Genomic DNA, 21,756 nt, shown 5'->3' on the forward strand with positions numbered 1-21,756 from the left:
CTCTTAAAATTTGCAGTTGGAAACATTTATTAAAGAGGAAGTGAAACCAGAAATATTATTTAAAATAATATGTTCTATGCAGCCTCACTTCTATAAATTCTATGGAATATAAGTTAATTAAGCAGCAAAATGAACCCGTTTTTAGCCATCTCAGGAGTGGCCATTTTGCCACTTGCTGTCGACTTAAAATGGCATCACAGTTGCTTAGGACTCAAGTAACGACCAATCTGTCTTCTGAAGCTGTGCGGTGATCGGTAATTGCTTGAGCCCTGAGCATCTGTGATGTCATTTTCAGTCGACAGCAAGTGGCAAAATGGCTTCCTCGTGAGGTGGATTTTGCTGCTTAATTCATATTCCGCAAATGCGATGTTAATCAGAATGCCGTGTTTAGACTAGTGGGGCTCACACAGCATATTATTGTAAAGAAATTGTTTGGATTGACTGACCCGTTTAAAGCTAAAAAAATAATAATAATTTCAAAAGGCCAGTAACTCAGATCAATAATACAACAATTGCCTTGGTTCATTACGCACAGCATTTAGTAAATACATTTGCACACAAAACACTACAAGCCAAACAACCGGAGAACATCAACATGTCACACTGGCAAAACATAATTGTTTTGTCTGTGTTTCATCTCTGCAAGTTAATTGCAACACAGCTTGGCCTCCATTGTGCCAGAAGAAGATAAAACTGCACAATGTTTTACAACTTTTAAATGCAGTGTGATGAGTGTGCCTCAAAGTGAGCATGACACGATACCCTGATGAGGGTTCTCTGTTGAGGTTTTAACTGCTCTGCCGTTTCGAATCAGCGTAGGCGGGAGGTGGGGGGCTGGGGGGGGGGGGGGGGGGGGGGGGGTTGTTGAGACAGGCGACAGACCATGTTGGGCTCACATTGCCCCGTCACCGCCTGCAGCCGACCATTCAAGATGACAAGTGTCGCTGTGCTGGGCCGTTACGTTTGGCGGGAAAACGCAGCCTGACGCCCACAGGAGGACTCAGCTGACCCTCGGTCATCTTTGTGGGTGCTTCATGATAAAGGTCAATCGAGAGGCAGGAAAACAAGCCCTTGATCCTGGCCCTCGGGCCTGTGTTGCGAACTTCCGTTGACCACTGCGGTTCTCTTCGATACGTGGTTTTTTGTTGTTGTCACAACTGCAGTTCCACTCACAGCTTTTTGGATTGAGGGTACATTAATTTACACTCTGCCTCTGACCCTTTTTCACAACCCTAGGTCTTCTTTCTTGGCAGTAGCTCAGAGAAAAGAGCAGTGTCCCATGTGTCAGCACAACCCCTGGCGACAAGACTCATTACATAACCACTGGCACACACTGAAACATGAAGAAAAAAACAAAAACAAACCTACAACTGCGCAAGAGCACCCCCACCGCAGTGAAAGATGGCCTTTGATAAGATGGGCGTGACATTTGGATGTGAAATGGCTGCATTGTTTATTTGGATCCTTCTTCATTTTCTGTATCGCTTATGCAGGCCATGTACGGGATTTCTTTTAAGCGTGTCAAGTTATTTGAACATTTCTGCTTCAATATCTGGCACTAGTGCTGTCAAAGTTGTAGCGTTAACAAATTAATTAGTCACAAAAAATCACATTAATTAATCATGTATCAACGCAGATTAATCAACGACGATCAACGATTGATGAGAAACGCCGCAATGCCGGAAGTGGGTTTTTGTTCATCAGCGCGATCATCAATAATTGACGGGCTGACGAATGATAGATTGATGAATGCCCACTTCTTATAGATAGTATAGAATAATTACACTTCTTTCCTGGGACTGAGCCACACTTTTTCTCCTTCACTATTAATCAAGTAAAGGTAAAGTAAAGGTGCATTGTAGAGTTTGTTACTTTTTTTAATCGTGACTGCCACCTCTGGCATAAAGTGTAACTGCAGCCTCTGTGTCAAGCTCGTGCAAGACGCCCCTAACAACTTAAAAATAAAGAAGGCAGCTCTGTACTGTGGTGTAGGAATTCACAATAGGCAACGGGGCAAATCAATGACCGAGCAAAACGTATCACTCCGCGCAAGTACACAATGACATGGTAGCTGAGGTGTACTAGGGACGGATAACTCCGCAAAGAAAAGTAGATCCATACACGACGGCCCCAAATTAGTGTTCATGTGGATGACAAGGTTAGGTGCTTCAAATTAATCGTGAATTACTGGGTGAGTACTAACTTACGTATGTACCAAAGTGGTGGGCATTCCGTCAATATTGACGACGGCTTGTCAATGGCGGAATGCCCATTTTTATGACGAATGACTCGATGATGGATGCCCAATTCGAATGATGTAAACATTGAGGCACGGTCATTCCGTTGAGGAATGACAAATGACGGATTGACAATTACAATGAGGTTCGGCTTGAAATATTGACGGATTGACAAAGAAGAAAGGTGTCCGGACTGTTGATGATTGCCAAATGACGGATGCTCAAAATTCATTGACATTCCCACCTCTGCTAATGATGTTGTCTGTGTGTGGCGCTTTCAAAGGTATTCTAATGGAGCACAATGACCATTTATATGGGAGTAAGAAGCCCAATGAAGAAAAGATTATGTAGGCTATAGATACATAATTTGATAAGATATTTTGTCCAAACAATGTGGGACTGTTTTTCCATATCTAGACAACAACCCAATTCATTTTTAGGGATTTCTCACACAAGATGCTCAAGGTACCGTTGGTCAAACGTTTTATTGGGTACGTGAGAGATCAATCTGACGTTCAGATTATTCCTTTTTAAACTTTTAAGGATAAATGGATACTTTGTTTTCAGTGAGCTGACCAGCATGGATTCTATTTTCCCACATGTTGGCAGCAGCAAGCCACAAAATCACACTCTAATTAATGTGTGGGTTGTGTATATCGAACGGCAGGCATGCCACCAAGCACAAATACGCCCTTTACTGAGTCAACAGCTTCACCAAACAATCTAGTACATATGGAGCATCTATAGGAAGCTAATACTGTTATCTCACACTAATCTGTGCGTCCACCAAAACTCAGTGCAGCTCTACTTACATTTTGGCTTTGGTGTAGTGGTTCCCCCTCTGACTACAAATGAATGGTGCTTGTGGGAATTCACTATCATTAGCTAATTTAACTGTACCTCCCAAAGCCACAAATGTTTTTTTTTTCCTCCCTGCATTTCCACCTGGTAGCCACAACATCAAATGAAACAGAACAAATTTGACCCTATGCTACGACCTCTCCAGCTTTAGGCAATGATTTGTACAATTAGCACTCTCCCCACTGGAGAGCACACAGAAAAATGTTGGCTGCTTGTTTGTTAATTAACGCTGGTGTCTCAGAGGACCGCAACCATTAAATCACATTAATTATTTGTCAGTGTTGCAGAAGAATGACAGCGGGGATGACACGGTCATTCGGCTTAAAGCAAAAACCGTGTGTGGCTCAGTGCAATCGTAACCTGCTGTGGAAACATTCAATCTCATGATAGTGACCCTATGAGTGAATGTGAGTGGGAATTGGTCCCGGGCATCATCTGCATTTTGTAAACTGAGATATCTTCAGGTAGAAAATTAATATAGCAGTATTTTGTTGTGAAATAAACAAATGAGATGAACGATATTTTCCTCAACCACAGAGGTGCTTTTGTTACCTCTTCAAATTTCCTTGGTATCTGTCTGCTTATCATAAGAGAATTACGGGTATATTCACTAAGAATGCGCTGCGTCCGGTAATAGCGGGAAATATTGCATCACAACTGCACCCGTAGTCTGTGCCCAAATACCAACCTATTCACTAATGATATTGCTCTAATCATATACCGGCGCAAACACGCCCACAAAACTGACAGCTTGGAGCAAATTTGCACCTGATTTACCACACATGGCAATGGATTTGCGCCAAGAACATGGTTGCTATAGTAACAGTTGCGAGAAAGATAGACATTATCAGAAAACGAGGTTGGACTGAGAATAAGCGTTTATAGCGCCATTAAGGCTGTACAGAGCAGAGAGGACGACAACGACGTCATTCATTCATAAAGTACAAATTATTGGTGCGATTGTTTTTTAAAAATATATTTTCAGAGGTTGCCGTTGGCGTACAGTATGCATCTGGCACGTAAAAATGATCGTAAAATGCCTCCCCGCCATTGCCGATCAGCCCGGGTTACGTTATGTGTCCTAAACCAACATAGAAAAATGTCCCCCCTCCCTCTCTCTCTCTCTCTCTCTCTCTCTCTCTCTCTCTCTCTCTCTCTCTCTCTCTCTCTCTCTCTCTCTCGCTCTCTCTCTCTCTCTCTCAAATGGCATGCACTGCTGTCATGATCCCAGGATATCGAGGTTGCGGCAGGTTTATACATGCTTTCCATAAACGTTATTTGCGTCACGCAAACTACATGTGGCTATTTGCGCTGGCGTTAGTGAATTAGACGCTGCATATCAATGAGTCTCATTTGCATTGGGGCCGGCATATTTTGCGTCAAATGTATGCAAATTACCTAATTTACATACGCGCAAATAACACCGGCGCACCGTGGCGCAATCTGGTTGGCACACGTTAGTGAATTAGGCGCTCCCGGATTGCTTCATTTTTACCGGTTAGCGCCGTGCAAAGGCGACGCAAAACTTTAGTGAATATGCCCCTTAGTTTTATTTCATTTTTTTGAATACTGTAGTCAGTGTTGTACAATGGACTGCTATGAGTCTGTCACTATGTGTACCAAATTCTTCCCAATATGTAAGTAGTGCGGTGTGAATCCATCCAATTTTGACCATGGGTGTGTGAAAAACGTCACATCGGATTTAACTGGACTCAGACTGATATATTGATACTTGCCAAATGAAAAACTATGCCACTAATTGGACAATTAAGTCTGGGAACTGATTATTGAATCAGTGTGAAAAAAAACTTGAGAGCCCCAACTTCAACCACTGTTGGGATGAACTAGAACAAAGATTATCAGCCAAACTCCCGTAAATGTTTTTCCAAATAAACGGAAAAAAAAAAAATGTCGACACTCCAAAATGCAGCAGATTGGTAACAATTAAAAATGACGTGGCTGAAAGTCAGGAGGTTGTGAAAAAGTTGCTAAAATGAAACAAAGAATCCTGGGCGTGGCACATTCCAAGAAGTAACGTGACAAGGAAAATAGCCCGAGAACAGTGACTTCAAGTGAAAACATGCTTTTAATTGTTTGTTTGCTGTAATTTATTGTGCGTTCCTCCTTGGGCTCATGCTACTGCCATTCCATCAAAGAAGAGTGACGCTTACTAACCTTGACAGTGAGACCAAAATACTGCCCCAGAACCTTCGTTCATGAGGAGGCAAAGGGCAGAGAGGAAGCCTTTGCTCTCCCGAGCTGCCAATTTACAGTGGGCGAGTCAATCTGTCAGGCAGCATGTAATCTGGACCCACATGGGCCGATCATGCCGCCCTGTCACCAGCAGTCCTTGTCCTTGATTAAGTCTTTTCATCCTCCGTTGGGCTTTGGGCTGTGGACTTCCCACACTTTGTCTTGTGACATGCGTAATTTCCTCCACACAGGCTCCATCTTGATAGCGAGCTAATAGAAACTCTTCCCAGATCTGCTCCTAATGAAGACAGATCTTCAGATGGCCGCGCGGTCTCATTTATATTACCAGTCTATCAACGTGTTTTTAAGTGGATTAAGCGCGCGCTGCGTGACAAGCACGCGAGGGGAAAGGCGTCGAGTGAGCCAAAATGATCTATAAAAGGATTTTGTGAGGCATGTTTATTTGATTGCCCGGCTAAAAGTTCGCAAATGACAGGATGGAAGGCGAAGGACTGAAAGCAGGGACTGGAAATTTGGTTCCAGTGCTCCCTGTGCGCCGAGCAGATGGCTTTTGGCCAGATGAAAAGTTTAAACATCTGTATGCAAATGAAGTGTTGTGCACAAAGGGCCTGTGTACAGGAATCTATGAATTTATACAAGGAAACTCGGTCAAAAATCAAGGAATTCACTACCCCCAACCTTTATTAGTTGGATACATACATTCTATTTATTCATTTTTGTCTTTTTGTCTGTATCTAAGGCGGTCCTTCTCAAATAGTGAAGCAGTTCTCCCTTGGGCGCGATGAGATGCCAGTAAAATGAAAATAGTAAATGTAAAATGAAAACGGGCTGCTTTTTATATACCGCTTTATCGACAGCATATGGTGTCTAAAAGCGCTTAACAAAACCTCACATTCACCCATTCACACACACATTCATACAGCAGTGGCCGGCTGCTGCCATCTCCACGGGGAGAAAATTAAGTTGGGAGAAGACTGCTCTACCACTGAGCCATGCCACCCCCCCTTACTAGAATAAATTGTAATTGCACATCCACTACAGTAGGTGGCAGCGATGCCAGGGATATTAGCTCCTCTGCAGAAGGTTACTTACAACAACAATTTTATAGACAAATTATACTAATAGTTGCGGCTGAGAGTTGGAGGGGGGCGCAAAATATTTTTTCATTCCTGTAGGGGTGGAACAAAACATAACTGAGAAGCTAAAGTGACGCAAGAATGTGTCTCAGTACTATATGATCCATAATCAGCATTAATTCGCCTATTTAATAGTGTTTTGCCCCAATATATAAAGTGTGACTGTGTTTATATGTACAGTGTATGATTTATTTATTTATTTTTTACTCAATATTGTCGCCAATATTCGGTGTAGCAAGAGTGATTGAACAATACAATGTGCCAGACAACATAAGTCAAGCCTCGGTGCAACACATCTTAGTTTGATATGTCGTCCTTGGAGAGCAACAGTAGCTGTCCAAAACTAGAACCAGAACCAGACTGACACTTGCCTCTGCTCAACCTGAATATCCTCTCAGGGGGGACAAAAACAAAAACAACATAGGGAACAGCGTTCTACCGGTACTCTCTCATCTGACTGACTGGTCGGCTTCTTCTGCATGGAGTTTGATAAGATTATTAATAACTCACCAGAGTGAGTCTCATAAATGTACAGGTAAAAAAAAATATAGCTGTACCATTTGTAAATGTTAATTGTTTCAGTGTTGCTATGATGTTGATGAATGGTGTGCTGAATTGTGTATATGATTCACATTGTTTTGTAGAGGTTGCACTGACAAGTTGGCAATTATTATGTTAGTCCTCGCACTGCTTTCTCAATAAATCTAATACCAGTTCAGTTCAGAATAACAGAAATATGTTTCAGGGATTTATTTATTTTTTTTTGTATTTAATAATTGCCCTCATAACTGCTTGTAAAAGTGTGCCGCTGACTCATTGCCCTCTGTTCTATTCTCATCAGAACAAAAAATAAATAAAAATGCATAATTAAATTAAATTTAATGTTGAAGATTGAACCTCTGAACTGGTTATTTAGGATTGATTAACCACTATGGGGCGCTCCGGTAAGAGAGAATGCAGAGTCTTCAGTTGAACTTGAACATTTAATCAACTCAAAGTGCAGATTTACAGTATCTGGAGAAATAAAGTAAAGAAAATAATCACATTTAAAATAACTGTCTGTGCGCTTCTATCATTCAAAAGTACATTACACCTTTAATGCAAATAAACTTAGATATATAAATGTTTCCAGGCTATTTTAAATGAAAACGTACTGTATTGTTAGTCTACATTACTCATATTAGCAAGTTACTAACAGCCACACATTAGCAGTTAGCTATCAGCTACTGATAACAAAATGCAAACACTTGCCAAAAAAAACGAACACATAAGTGACACGAAGACTCATCCTTCTTACTAAACACAAATAAGAATGTATCAGCACAAATTAGAATTGGAACGAATCAGAATGGACACTCACGTCATTTACTACTGCACGCTGTGATCTGAAAGAGGCACGGAGGACGGAAAACAGGAAGCGGAAATAAAGCGCGGCCTTTCAAATTAAAAGTATACGTTTCAAAATAAGACAATCGTAAACAAAGCAGACAGAACAACTTGAAGAATTCTTAACATTTAAATTAAATTGATTGACATCAGTTAAAATTTTATGTATTTATTTATTTAATTTATTTTTACGTACTGGAAAATTTAAGCAAGCAGTGGTTATTTTACCAAACAGGTCTTTGAATTTTCTCTACATACTCTAGTATACATCATGTGTAGTCAACTTGTCACAAACAAGCAATATCTAAATTGAAGGTAAATTTTCAGCACCACACCAGAAAAAAAAAACAGGAGGTGAATTATACTTCATTTGTTGTCATTACAACAACTTCATGTTATGCTTATGCAATGTGATATTTGCCGCACTAATACCTCACATGGGTTGAGTCCAGCAACAGTCAAGCTTTAATGTATTTGGTACCTTGGAGGCCCAATTCCAGCAAACATTTTACACACAGCTCACTCGGTGGAGATTATTCCCAACTTCAACCCTCTGGACATTTATGTAGAGTAGAAATTTTGTGGATAGCCTATGTTGGAAGTATTTTTTTATTTTTTTTGCCTTGGTAGACTCAAAGCATTGAAAATATATATATATATATATATATATATATATATATATATATATATATATATATATATATATATATATATATATATATATATATATATATATATATATATATATATTATCATGTCATGGATTGAACTAACTCAGAGAGCCAACTGATGATGTGGACTCCCTAAATATATAGCAATGGACACGATATTTAGATGCATTTACCACTGACTAGCACTGTGTCAGAGTAGACAAATCTATTCTAGACTAGACATTTGGAAGAAAAAAACAGAAAACGAAAGAAAATGTCGTAGCTGGATGCAAATCACAAACTCTATATTCACTGGGGAGCAAGTGTGGTGTAACTGGTCAAGACGGGTACCAGTATTCAGTTGAGGATGACTGCTGCAATGAAGCTGTGACTCCTCCAGTTTGGTCACACCTCCCATTTCAAAAGGATCAAAAAAGCACACTTAAAAATGACCAGTCTGCTATTTTCAACGTGAACACACATAAGCCGTGAAAATGTGCATGAATATTCCAGCTTCCGCGGCGTCGGTCGTACGAAATCGAGTGGAACGTGCCAATATATCAATCAAATGCACCCCATGCCAGGTTGTAATATTTCTGTACCTGAAGAAGACATCCAGAGAAGAACACCCTGCAGCATTTTGACAGCGCTAGGGCTATACTGGGTGTGTGCGTGTACATGTGTGTGTGCGTGAATGCATGCGTGCACTGAGCTGTGCAGCAGCCAGAGTAGAGAATCGCGTTTGTATCGACTCCAAAATGTCCAGAGAGTCCCCATTACTGCTGTGTTGTAAACAAAGAGAGGAGCCATCAGACGGGGAGTGGGCGTTAACTTGAGTAATAAAAGAAATATGGATCATAACAGCTCATTGAGGTTTGTTTGCCTGTGTGGCGCAAACCTGGAGAAAATACAGAGCAAAGCATCCAACTTTGTTATGCCGCATCCTGCGAGCCACAAGTCTGGAAAACATGATTAGATTGTATTGTCTTTTATCACCTTGAACGCACCCTCTCAAGGCAACAAGCAAACATTCGATGCATTCAGCAAAAACTGGAGTTCGACCTCATCTGTCTGTGCCTTTTTTCCTTTTATAGTGTGTGGACCAATTAGCAACTTCAGAGGCAGAACACAAGCACGGGCTGCTTTTTGTTTGACTGTGACATTTCATCTTAATTGCACAAACAGCATGCACGTATAAAAGCGTCGTTCTTATCGGACTGAAGCCGAGTGCTGACGCTTCTGTTGGAGTCAGTGAACCCTCGCTTTTGTTTTCCAACCCTTTGTGTTGAATGAAAGTCCCCTCTCATATGATTCAACAACAGAATGTGCACTTTTTAAAATACACACTTTCACTGGAGTGAAAAAAACTCTTTCTCCGACCAAAATTGGAAATGTCATTTGCAGGGCTGGGTATCAATTCGAAATTCCTCAATCAATTTCGATTTATTTTTTTTTTTCCTGGATTCGATGCAATTCACTTCACTTCATTCCGATATTTGATTAATTATGGAACATCAAGTCTTCTTACATATCTAGGACTTAATAAAAAAAAATCCACAAAAATTTAATTCCAAATTAAATTTTGCTTACGAAGTAACTGGTTAAATGATTTAGTGTTATAATCACACACAAATATTGGCATCAGCAAGGATGAGATGAAAAAACATTTTCATAATTCTAATTTAATAATTGTAAATATAAATTAAAAAGATTCTGAATTGTTTTGAAATGCAGTTAAGTCAGGTCTTTCATAAATGTAAGAAAATGCTTTTAAATTTATGTGAACAGTAAATGGCAAGAAAACAGTCAAATATATATTAAATACCGTATTTTCCGCACTTTAAGGCGCACCTAAAAGCCTTCAATTTTTTCAAAAGCTGACCATGTGCCTTATAATCCAGTGCGCCTTATATATGGATCAATATTGAGCCGCAACAGGTCTCGCTCTCAAGACGCTATCGGTGACCCTGCACGATCGGTGACGCACATGCGCAGAAGATCCCGCCATCTTGGATCGCTAGCTAATACTAATACTTTACCTCAGAGAAAATAATAAAACAGCTGTTTATTCATTTTGGGAGTGAATGGAGTTGACAGAAAGCTGGTTTGTGATCTATTCATAAAGTTTGACTGACCTATCTGACTGTTTTGTTGACATTCCCTTTAGCGCAGCACCATCTAATGGATGCATAACGTAACCCCAGCCTCTACTGTAGCGCCTTATATATGGAAAAAGTTTGAAAATATGTCATTCATTGAAGGTGCGCCTTTTAATGCGGAAAATACGGTGTATATATTTTCTGATAAATATATGGGAAAAGATATATTAAAATAATACATTCATGGTTTTAAAAATCGAAATCTAGCTCAAAAAGGAAAATTGATTCGATATCAATTATTCAATGTTTTTTTTTTAAACCCTTAGGTCATTTGCAATTTTACATGCACACTTCCTTGCACTTGTTTTCCTTATTTTCTGCTCAAGCCTTTGCATTCGCCTGTGCAGGCCACCACTGGGCGCGCGTGTATGCAAAACGAGCCAGCGTGATTTTATAATCCCCCACTTACAGGTGTCAAACATGAAAGCTGGGAGTGGAAGACACGGCATCCCATACTGCAGCCGCTGCATTCTTAATCAGGACTTTGTGTGTATGCAGACATCTCATTACGGGGGAGTGAGCGAGCTTCAATGTGGGAGTGTGACTTGGGGGGGGTTGTGTGTTGTTTGGGGGGGGCAAGGGCAATGACAAGGATTCTCTGAGTAATGGGCTCAAACATCAGCACGCCATTAAGTGGACCTGTGGTGCACGCTGCAGCCCTGCAGGCCCATTATGAAGCAAAAGACAGAGGCAAGCCAGGCCTCTAATGGCGGGCTCCCTTTACAATTTCATCTTGTTAAACATAGTTCACAAAGTTGTTGAGGATGTGATTGTTTGGCCAGAGTACACAAAACAAGTGTTAACAAGGACAACAAAAGCATCTTTCTCTCTTTTCAGCATCTTGCTGTGTTTTTTTTTGTGTGTTTTTTTCGATTAGTCTCACAGAGGCTAATTTGTGCAAAGCAATCAACGGTGACCTGAAGCGGGATCTCCAAAGTCAATATGTCGATGCCTTTTGCTGGGAGACAATGACATTCTGCTTCCTCATATTTATCCAAATCCTTTCTTTCACTTTGGATTGTGGATAAAACAAGGAGGACAATCACATCCAATATTATTCTTATGGTCCTATTTACTATATATCGGTCGTTAAACGGATGTACTGTATAGTAAGTTAGAGGGTGAATATGCCATGCATCCATCATTCTTTGGTGCACCGATGAGTTAATAGGAAAATCTGATCTCAGTGGTGGATCTATAAGCATTCAGTGCAGAGCAGAGCTGATGCAAAATGAGATTACTTCCTGCATACTTTTTTTTTTTTTTTGTGGAGCACATGACATGCTTTGCTATCTTTAACCTGTCCAGTTGCAAAGACTGACCGCTTTTGTACAATTCAGTATTTCTCTTTCTCAAAGTGAAGCACTAGCACCATTAGTAATAATTGGGCTCACTCTAGAGCAGGGGTCACCAAAGTGGAAAGTGGTGCCCCAAGGGCCTCATGAGTAGTCAGGAAAAAAAAAAAAAAAAAGCTCACCAATTGTGATTTCCCAGGAATGTTGCCGTAGTGATTATTTGAAAATGTAAAGACTAGCAGATAACTGTATTTATAAATGGAACAATTTCCCACATATATATATTGGGGGTTTGTACGTCATGCACAAAAATAAAAGAACAACAACAAAAATCTTTTAAAAGGATTAATATCATACGATTAAAACTCATTTGCTCCCAATAACGTGTAAATATGTTTTTTATGTTTTAAGTGTCCCAAAGACATATTTATACGTTTTTCTTCTTCTTCTTCTTTTTTTTTTAATGCTAGAGCATTCAGAAGGCTTTGATGCAGCCTCTCAACAGCAAAGAACGGTCGCAGAAATGGTAGTTATTACACAAACGGCCAGCAGATGGCAGCAGAGCAAAGGAGATCAACCAGGGCCATGTTGAAAAAAAGCTCAGTTTTAAATAGATTTGTGAGAACTGATGAAACTTAGCTCTCTTCTTAATGCTAATTGCTGCAAAACGGAAACAGATAGAAATGTACTTTTTTTCCCTGATAAAAGGAGAGACTAATCTTTGTTTTGATCGGTTCTATGTTTTTATAGCAATAGAACACAATATTCTGTGGGCCTTGCAAAATCATTCAAAATCCAGTAAAGCAGCCGGGAGCGAACGGGATTGCGAAATGTGAAAATGGCTGAGAGCGAATTGCCATCTCCAAAAATACCATGATCATTATTATCTTCATTTGAACATATTTATGTGTCTCAAACTGGTAGCCCTTCCTATTCAGTTCCCAATCAGTTCTATTTAATTCCACTTTTTAGGACACATTTTAGGCGCAGCGTTAATATTGAAACTGTGCATAAACTTCATGAACATTTAGACCTGCTACAGGACTATACTTTAAATGTTGGTCAAATGAAGGTGTCACTTGGAGCGCTCGGTATTTGTTTAGGTGGTAGGCCTCGTGGAGAGGCTTGAGAAGGACTTCTGTAAATAAAGATAAGTCAAGAAATCCCACAAAGTGAGGAAAGACAGTGTACAAAGAGGCTGTCGGAGGATTGCGGGATTTAGAAAGTTGGGCCGAGCCTCCCGCTTGCTGATGGCAAGAGGAGCCTGCCCGCATGGCGCTTATGTGCATGTGCAACGACTAGTAATCAATCTGGATTGGAAACGAGTCCTTAAAGAGATAGTTCGTCTGTTTTGACATGAATCTCTATTTCATCCTCACCTCCAGTGTGTGCGATCATCACTGACTTACCCCTGACAGCGTTCGGTGACACGAGTTCTGGTCCGGTGTTGGACGAGAGGAAAATAGTCCAGCAAGCTGGCTGGGGTCACGGAAATAAAAGCGTTTTTCTTCTAAAAACAATTTGTGTTCAAAAGAGTGATACATTTGCATCATTAAACTCCTTTTCTGGAAAAAAAAAAGTCAGACGCCATTACCGCCTGCACTACTTTTCTGTTTGTTCGTATCACTGCGCGGCGCCACGCATGCAGCTGATAGACGCGCACTAATCTACAAGTTGTTTGTCTTTTCGAAGGCGGAAGGATCAGCTGTCTGCAGCGTGACGATTAGCTGTTCTTCAGGGCGACGCGCAGTGATACGAACGAACAGAAAAGTAGTGCCTGGCGGTAATGGCGTCTGACTTTTTTCAGAAAAGAGTATTGTGATGCAAATGTATCACTCTTTTGAACACAAATTGTTTTTAGAAGAAAAACGCTTTTATTTCCGTGACCCCAGCCAGCTTGCTGGACTATTTTCCTCTCGTCCAGACCAGACCGGACCAGAACTCGTGTCGCAGAACGCTGTCAGGGGTAAGTCAGTGCTGATCGCACACACTGGAGGTGAGAATGAAATCGAGATTCATGTCAAAAAAGCCGAACTATCTCTTTAAGACATGCATTTTGCCTATTCGGTTGGGGTGTTATGTTATGTTTGTATTCAGAGTTGTGTGATCAATGATTCCTAACACATCGAAAATGGATATATGTTTTTCCCAACCCAATCTGAAATTAAAATAATCCCCAAATCTTATATGTCTATGGTTCACTTCTCCACTGATCCCGTGGTTTTAAAATGATGTTAAGATCTGAGAGGGAAGTAGTGAGAACAATCACTGTCCCTCACATTGGTCGGCTAAAACGCCTTAAAGGTGCCGCAGTCATCTTCTTGCGGTTTTCAAAGTCCGCACTTCTCTGAGTCATCCGCCAGCTATCATTTGCTACCTGTTTCAATGAGGCTGACGCACGCAGGGATGACACACAGTCACGGCTGTCACCAGCAGGTCATCGCTTGCTTGGGAGGTGTGATTTTATCTGGGCCAGCCGCTTTGGCTGTTTCAACAGCTTGATCTCTTGGACTTTCGTCACTTGTTGAGTGAGCACTTCATAAAGGTCTCGGTGGTTTCTCTTGGTTGTCACACTCTCAAAGCATCAATAAACAATGTTGATAGTGATGGAGCAGGTGGTCATTAAAAAAAAAAAGTGTTTAATAAAAGTTGGCAGTGAGGTTGAGCTTGGTAACTTTTGATGGTGGCATTTGCTGAAGTATAAACTTTAAGGGTAACCATGAAGAACATGTTGAGGAAATCGCAGAAAGCAAGACAAGAACAAACTTGCTGGACTTTAACTCTTCGGCCGCCAAAAACGTTTAATAACGTTTAGTAAAATCATGATGTATGCCGCCATAAACGTTAAGTGACGTCAACTACTTTTTTTGTGTGTGAATATATCAGTGGTCAGTGCAACATTCAAGTGCAGCGCAGCCGGGTCAATGAGGTGTGAAATCAAAAACACCCACTAACTATGGCCAGTAGTTAGCGGCAGTAGCTGCTCAGGCCCTAACTAGAGCTGCGAATTACAATGAAACATGACACAATCTGATGAAATAGAACGTTTTCAAGGTTGACGTGATGATTAAAGCCTTTGTAACATTAAACCTAATTTGACGGAGCATCACTAAACAAAAAAATATTAGTATCAAAGTCACTGTTGTGGAGAAAACGTAAAAAGGTAGAAACATACTTTTTTCTAATGAAAGAATGGAATGCGATCTTTCATGTGGTACCCATGTTGTTTATATGTAGCAAAAGAACACAATATTCTGTTTGCTTCGAAAAATTAGAAAATCCGCTGGCATTGTTTTTTTTTTTTTTTCCTTAAATAACGTGTGGCAGTAAAATAGTGTTAAGGGCAGACAATTTCACATCCTTGTTGCCACTTGATCAGTGTTACGGTAGCATTACAGTCATCTGCTATCAGCACTTTTATTCAAAAAGATAAATGTATAATGTCATGTAATAAAAGCATCAAAACCATAAACCATTGCCGATTTGTATCTCACCATTTATGAATAGACGCCACAGAGCATCATAACCTCTGCCACCTTGTAGATGTGATGAATTGTCGTAATTGCATCGCTTTATATCGCATAAAGGCATTCTGATCAGATTTTGTCATATGCAATTACAACTAAGTGATATATTCCATGTATACAGTGTCACTGATGGTAAAAGCAGTCTTTGTGGCAGTTACCATGGCAACAGATTAAGCATTGTTTAAAAACTGGCACCACAGAAGCATAAAGGGGAACTCGGCATCAGTGCGTGTCAGAGAGAGAAAAGTGCTCATCCTCTCTGGTCGTAAAAAAATGCAGGTGTGTTTTTGTTTGTGTAATGACAAGCGTCCGTTGTGTTCCATTACATATTGGAATACCGTCTTGTACCCGTTTAAAATGCAGATTGGAGCACTTTTAGTGGAGGATTGTGTGTGGTGTTGCAATATTTTGTAAGAAGAACAATGAATATGACACTGACTTGTCACACATTTCCTTTAGTTTCTGTTTGGGTTGGAAGACATAACTTGTGTCAGCATTATGAATCAGCTAGAAGGGCCAAGAGTTTTCAATTAAATTTACTAAAAGTGTGGTACTTTCTTGTAGCCTTAAAGGGGAATATGTTCTATACAGTCTCACATATCTAAATGTGGCATTCTGATTAACATCACATTTGCGGAATATGAATTAAGCAGCAAATCCACCCATTTTTAGCCATCTCAGTTGGCGGCCATTTTGCCACTTGCTATCCACTGAAAACGACATCACAGTTGCACAGGGCTCAAGTAACGACTAATCACAGCTCACCTGTTTTCTGGGTTTGTTGACGTTCACAAGCTGAGTCCTTAGACACTGTGATGTTATTGTCAGTCGACAGCAAAATGGCCGCCCCCTGAGATGGATAAAAATGGGTGGATTTTGTTGCTTTATTTATATTCCACAAATGTAATCTTAACTCATTAGCTCCCAAAAACGTATAAATACGTCATATTTTAAATGTTTTAAGTGTCCCAAAGACGTATTTATACGTTTTTTGTTGTTTTTTATATCAGAGCATAGAGAAGGTTTTGATGCAGTCTCTCTACTGCAGAAAATGGTTGAGTGGCAGCAGAGTATAAGAGATCAACCAGGCCATGTTAAAACAAGCTGATTTCCCCACAGTTCTAAGCAGAATTGTGAAAAACGACGAAACTTAGCTATGTTCTATTGCTAATTGCTGCACAGCAGAAACAGAAAGGAATATACTTTTTTTTTCCATGATTATAGAAGAGACTCTAATCTCTCTTTTGGTGTGTTCCATATTTTTATAGCAATAGAACCTAATATTTCGCGGGCCTTGAAAAATCAGTCAAAATCCAGGAAAACACTTCAGTGAAAATGGTTGGGAGTGAATGAGTTAATGCTTTGTTTAGACTAGTGGGGGGTGCGTAGAGCATGTAAAGAAAATTATCGTCTTGACTTTCCCTTTAAGGAATGAGAGGAAGACTTAGCTTAGCAAAGACTGCAAAACAAGTGGATTTGTAATGGAAAAGTTGAACACTTCCTCGAACAATGTGCTCTTGATATTTATCAGCTACAAAAAAATATATATATTTTGACAAGTCTGTGAAATTTGTGGGGGAAATGTGACGAGGAGAGAATCATAAAGCTTTAGAGAAAACAATTTCACCAAAAGTCACACACAGCAGAAATGACAAAGTCTTAAAAGAGCCACTTGGACCTGAAGAGGAATAAGCAGATTAGAAAATTGAATCATGATAGTACAGAACATGTCGTGCTTTTGTTTTGGAGACTCTCGTCAGCACACCGAGGCCACACCGAGGGAACGTGCGCACTCTGAACATAAAGCAGTGACGTGGAACAAAAGAGAAATATATATAGTCGAGCTTTTTTTGTCAATGTCTGCTTGTCTGGTAACCTAGGAGCTTCTGTGCAGACATTTGTGCTGGAGTCAGACAATCGAAGACACGAGAGGGATGTGACATATCAGGCAAAGCTACGGTAGCATACAACTGCACAAATACACGATTGTTTAGATGTAAAGGCTGCAAGTAGCGGGCGTTGTGCTGACAGTCACTTTCATGCTTTGTTTACTGGCGCTTCTCCAAGCGTTGCTTCTTAATGAGAACTTTCAGGTATTCCCCTGAGACGAGACATTTTTAGGGTTTCGTTTCTGTCAACAGTAAATTCTGCGGTAATTGTCTTCATCCCACAGCTGATCCTCTGGACCCAGACCACAATCATTAGTCCGTCACAATGAATACACCTCAGTGACGGCAACCAAACGCAAAAATTTAACAGCTCGACTGCATGTCAGCAGCTGGAGTGCACCCGGAAATCCATTTGGGAAGATGGGGTGAGAGGTGCAGAGTGTTTTTCCCAGGGAGGAGCTTTATAAAGTACTGTGAAATTTTTTTTTTAAATTGCCCTCTTCTCTTAATAGTTAAGATAATCAAATGTAAGTTAGTATTTTTTAAATAGTAGACTAATTTGGTTTATTAAGGGAGAAAAAATATATTCAAAGCGACCTGGGCCTGTGTGGAAAAAGCACTTGCCTCCTCACCTTGTTAAATCATAAATTTACTGTGGCTAATCACAATTTGTTTCAAAAGCTGTGTGACCACACCCAAGCCCGATTATCTCCAGACCTGTCCAACCAATAAATCATTTAAATTAAACCTGTCTGACAAAATGAATTTGGCCAAAAGATCTCAAATGCAGCAATAAAAAAGCCCCAATCCAAAGAAATGTACTGTAAGAACAAATGAGAAATTATTGGACATCTGCGAAGGGTTACAAAACCATTTCTAAAGCTTTCGAACTCGAGCGAACCACGGTGAGAGCCATTATCTACAAATGGAGAGAACATAGAACAGTGGTGACCAGCCAGGCTACAAAAATGACCCCAATAGCACAGTGACCATTCATCCAGGGGGTCACACAGGAACCCAGTCTAACATCTAAAGAACTGCATGCAGACCCCAACCTCACCTCAGTTAAATCAGTGTTCCAGAGGTGTGGACTCGAGTCATGTGACTTGGACTCGAGTCATGAATTTGACTTTAGACTCGACTTGAAAAAAGTGAAAAGACTTGCAACTCGATTTGGACTTGAACAACTATGACTTGTGACTTAACTTGTACTTGAGCCCTTTGACTTGAAAAGACTTGCTTCTTCTACCTAAACAAAAAGATTCAAATGTATGTAAACGATTAAGTTCCGTCTCGGTGTGTGCGTGTGCGAGGTGTGCTGACCTGACAACAGCAGCGCAGTCACACATGTCAGGGAAGCGCAAACGAGGCGCCTACGCTAAGGGAAACTTCAAAATAAAGCTGACCAAATAATACATTGACACCAATGCAACAGCCTTGATGAATTTTACTTTGAAGTCTGCCTGCCTGGTGGCGTGAACGCAAGCTTGACTACTTCCCTTTGACATTTTGGCTTGCAGTATCGACGTTTTTATTGAAATGACATATTTCCTACCACCATTATCATAATGCCACCCCAAAAAATATATTAAATAGCTAATTTAGGACTCGAAGAAACCGCAAGTTAATTACGCCGTCGTTGTATGACACAGTACAAGTCTCCGGTGTTCGTGGCTAGTAGCTAGCTGTTAGCGTTAGCATCGGCTAGCAACTTTAGTTTGACAGCTGTTGCCTGGCTCGCTTGACGGCACTGGGAGATCTAATTAGTTTTAAAATTCTGATAGACATAGTGTTAAGGCAAAGAGCGGCCAAATGTTCTTTTTGAGTGGATTAAGGATTTAGGATTAGAGTTTTACATCATATCATAACAGTGCGTTCTTCTGAAGTCTCCATGCGCCGCAAGGTTGGGTGCAATCAATACGTCGGATGCGGAAGTGATTTGTGCATATCGTCCATTGAAGGTTTAAATGCCACTCAACACTGCCCTGGAAGTGCTGCGTGCTTAGAGCCCATTCAGACACTCAAATGCTCCTATTGCTTGCATTGAAGAGCAGCTACCGCGCGCATACTACAATCAGAGTCTGTGGGGAAATGTTTTTGTGCAGACTGAAAATATGTCTCAGAATTAGATGACACCAAAGAACGAAATAACCACTTCAATCATGAGTCAATTTATTCTGCTCAACTAAAAATATATAGACATGCATTTTGAAATATTTTAATGTTATGATTTGATATTTTTCATGACTTTGGTGTGTGGTGGGGTGGCAACTTAGCGCCCTCTATTGGTCACCCACCACTGCCAGAAAGAACATCCATCAGGCATAGAACTGAATCAACCAATCAACCATTTTGGCTCATGTTCAAACCAAGGAATTAAAAAAAATATATATAAAAATCTTGAGTGACTCTAACATCCACTACATGTTTTTTGGACTGTGAGAGGAAGATGTATGAACCCCACGCAAAAAGACCTGAGACAAACATGCGTTGCACATGCAGAAAAAGGAAAAACTAGAAGAGCCACATGTGTTGCTGTAAACAGCTGCAACATGTTATGAGATGATGAGAATTGAAATCAATATTACGAAACCTCAGCACAGTTTGATATATATGTCTCTGCCTGAGATGCCATATTGTTCTCATAAAAGGCCAAATGAGCCTTTTCCCTGAGTAATCTCTAATATGATGAAAAGTAACATGTTCCCTGTTATTTGGGACATTTTAAACACAGCATGTCTACCATATTCTTGGACTGTGTGGGTTGTTTTTTTGTTTTTTTTGTTTTTTTTAAGATGCAATTTGTAGCAGTTCCAAATTTGTGCACTGTCTTTGTGCTCTTATCAGTAAAACAGAAAAATTACAGTAGTATGGAGAATAATTTCATCCTGTCAAATATGAACTCATGATTGCTACAAAACTGTATTTTTTTTTTTTTCTTGCCAACAGCTCTTTGCTATTATAATTGCTATTTTGACATCTATTTTAAACAGGTGATTTGATGTTTCATCATCTGAACAGGCATAAAATCAAATGCAGAGTATTTGCGTTTCCAGCAAATAACATATAGGAATCAATTCATGATCATGGGAATCTCTGACGACTATAGTTTCTATCCATTGACAAAGTGAACCTTTAACATCTTCCAGCATCGCCTGCATAAAGGTTCTATATGTGTGTGGTATACAGACAGTCTGGCCTATTGTTTATTATTACCTCACATCAGGAGATAGTTGAAAGCTTATGATACAACATAAAAGCAATATTAGCTAAGAGTGATGCATATACACAAGAGTCTTCTAACAAACATAAGGGACGTCAACGCAACCGCGGCTCATCGCCAATGTGCAACAACAACCTGCTTAAAAAAAAAAAAGAAAAAGAAAAAAGCGCGTCTTTGCGCAAATGCGCAGTGCAACCTCATTTTGCATTGCATTACTTTGAAGTTGCTGTGCGCCCCAGCAGATCTATATGGATTCATCAGATTTGTCTGTGTGAGGAGCACCGTCGAACCAAGTAGAGCGGAAAGGGGGGTTGGGGGCTCCCATATAAGCAGCCGATAAAGGGCTCCATTGTATGATTGAGTGAAGGCTAATTTGCACTCGAAAGCCTTTGGGCGATCCTCGTTAATCTGTTGAACGCGTGATGACAGAAAAAACTAACGCCTTTCTCCTCTCAAATGCATACGTCAACTGTCAACATGTCATGAGAAGAGGTAGTCCACGTGCGCGGTGAAGCCATTAGGGCAGTAAAGTGATCATTACGCACAGTGATTGTTTCACTACTCCAACACGGTGTTCCTAAAGCTGTAACTCTAATGCACGCTAGAACCACACACACACACACACACGTGTCAAGAAAATAAAAGGCACAATCCCATCAACATCATCCAAATGACTGAAATGAAAACTTACGTTGTGGCCGTGTAGTGTTTTGTTTGCTCCTCTTTCTTCTTTGTTCCTCAGCGCCAAAGGAGATGCGATGACGACGAGGACGTGTTGCAGTCAAGATTTGAACTTCCAGTTTGCGGCGTTCCAGCAAAAATCTCCCGCTCGTCTGCAGCCGGTCCGCCGCTTCAGACGCTGTCCAGGGGCGAGTAGTGCTGAAGGGCTTTCCTACTTTGCCTCCTCTCCTTCCTCTTCCCAATCCTCATTTTGATTGCACAGTGCTTCCCGCCCACACAAGGAGAGTTTTACGCACACACTCTCTCCATTGAGATCACCACTGGCGAGCCGCGTGCTAGTTTTCAGTAGGGATTAGGGGTGTTAAAAAAAAAAAAAAATCGATTCGGCGATATATCGCGATACTACATCGCGCGATTCTCGAATCGATTCAATAATCGGCAGAATCGATTTTTTTTTTTTTTTTTTTTTTTTTTTTTTTTTTTTTTTTTTTTTAGGAT

General features: G+C 40.4%; 1 protein-coding gene across 3 annotated transcripts in view; it reads right to left on the reverse strand.

Annotated features, from left to right (window-relative positions):
- LOC144013558 (metabotropic glutamate receptor 4-like) overlaps positions 1 to 21,518 on the reverse strand; it is a 196,004-nt gene extending 174,486 nt beyond the window's left edge. For all 3 annotated transcript variants that reach the window (XM_077512589.1, XM_077512588.1, XM_077512590.1), the window contains exon 1: positions 21,269 to 21,518. The gene's annotated coding sequence lies outside the window, so the exon portion shown is untranslated. The remainder of the gene's footprint in view (positions 1 to 21,268) is intronic.
- Positions 21,519 to 21,756: the final 238 nt, after the last annotated feature.

Source organism: Festucalex cinctus, chromosome 2 (genome assembly GCF_051991245.1).
Source record: "Festucalex cinctus isolate MCC-2025b chromosome 2, RoL_Fcin_1.0, whole genome shotgun sequence".
Classification (NCBI taxonomy): Eukaryota; Metazoa; Chordata; class Actinopteri; order Syngnathiformes; family Syngnathidae; genus Festucalex; species Festucalex cinctus.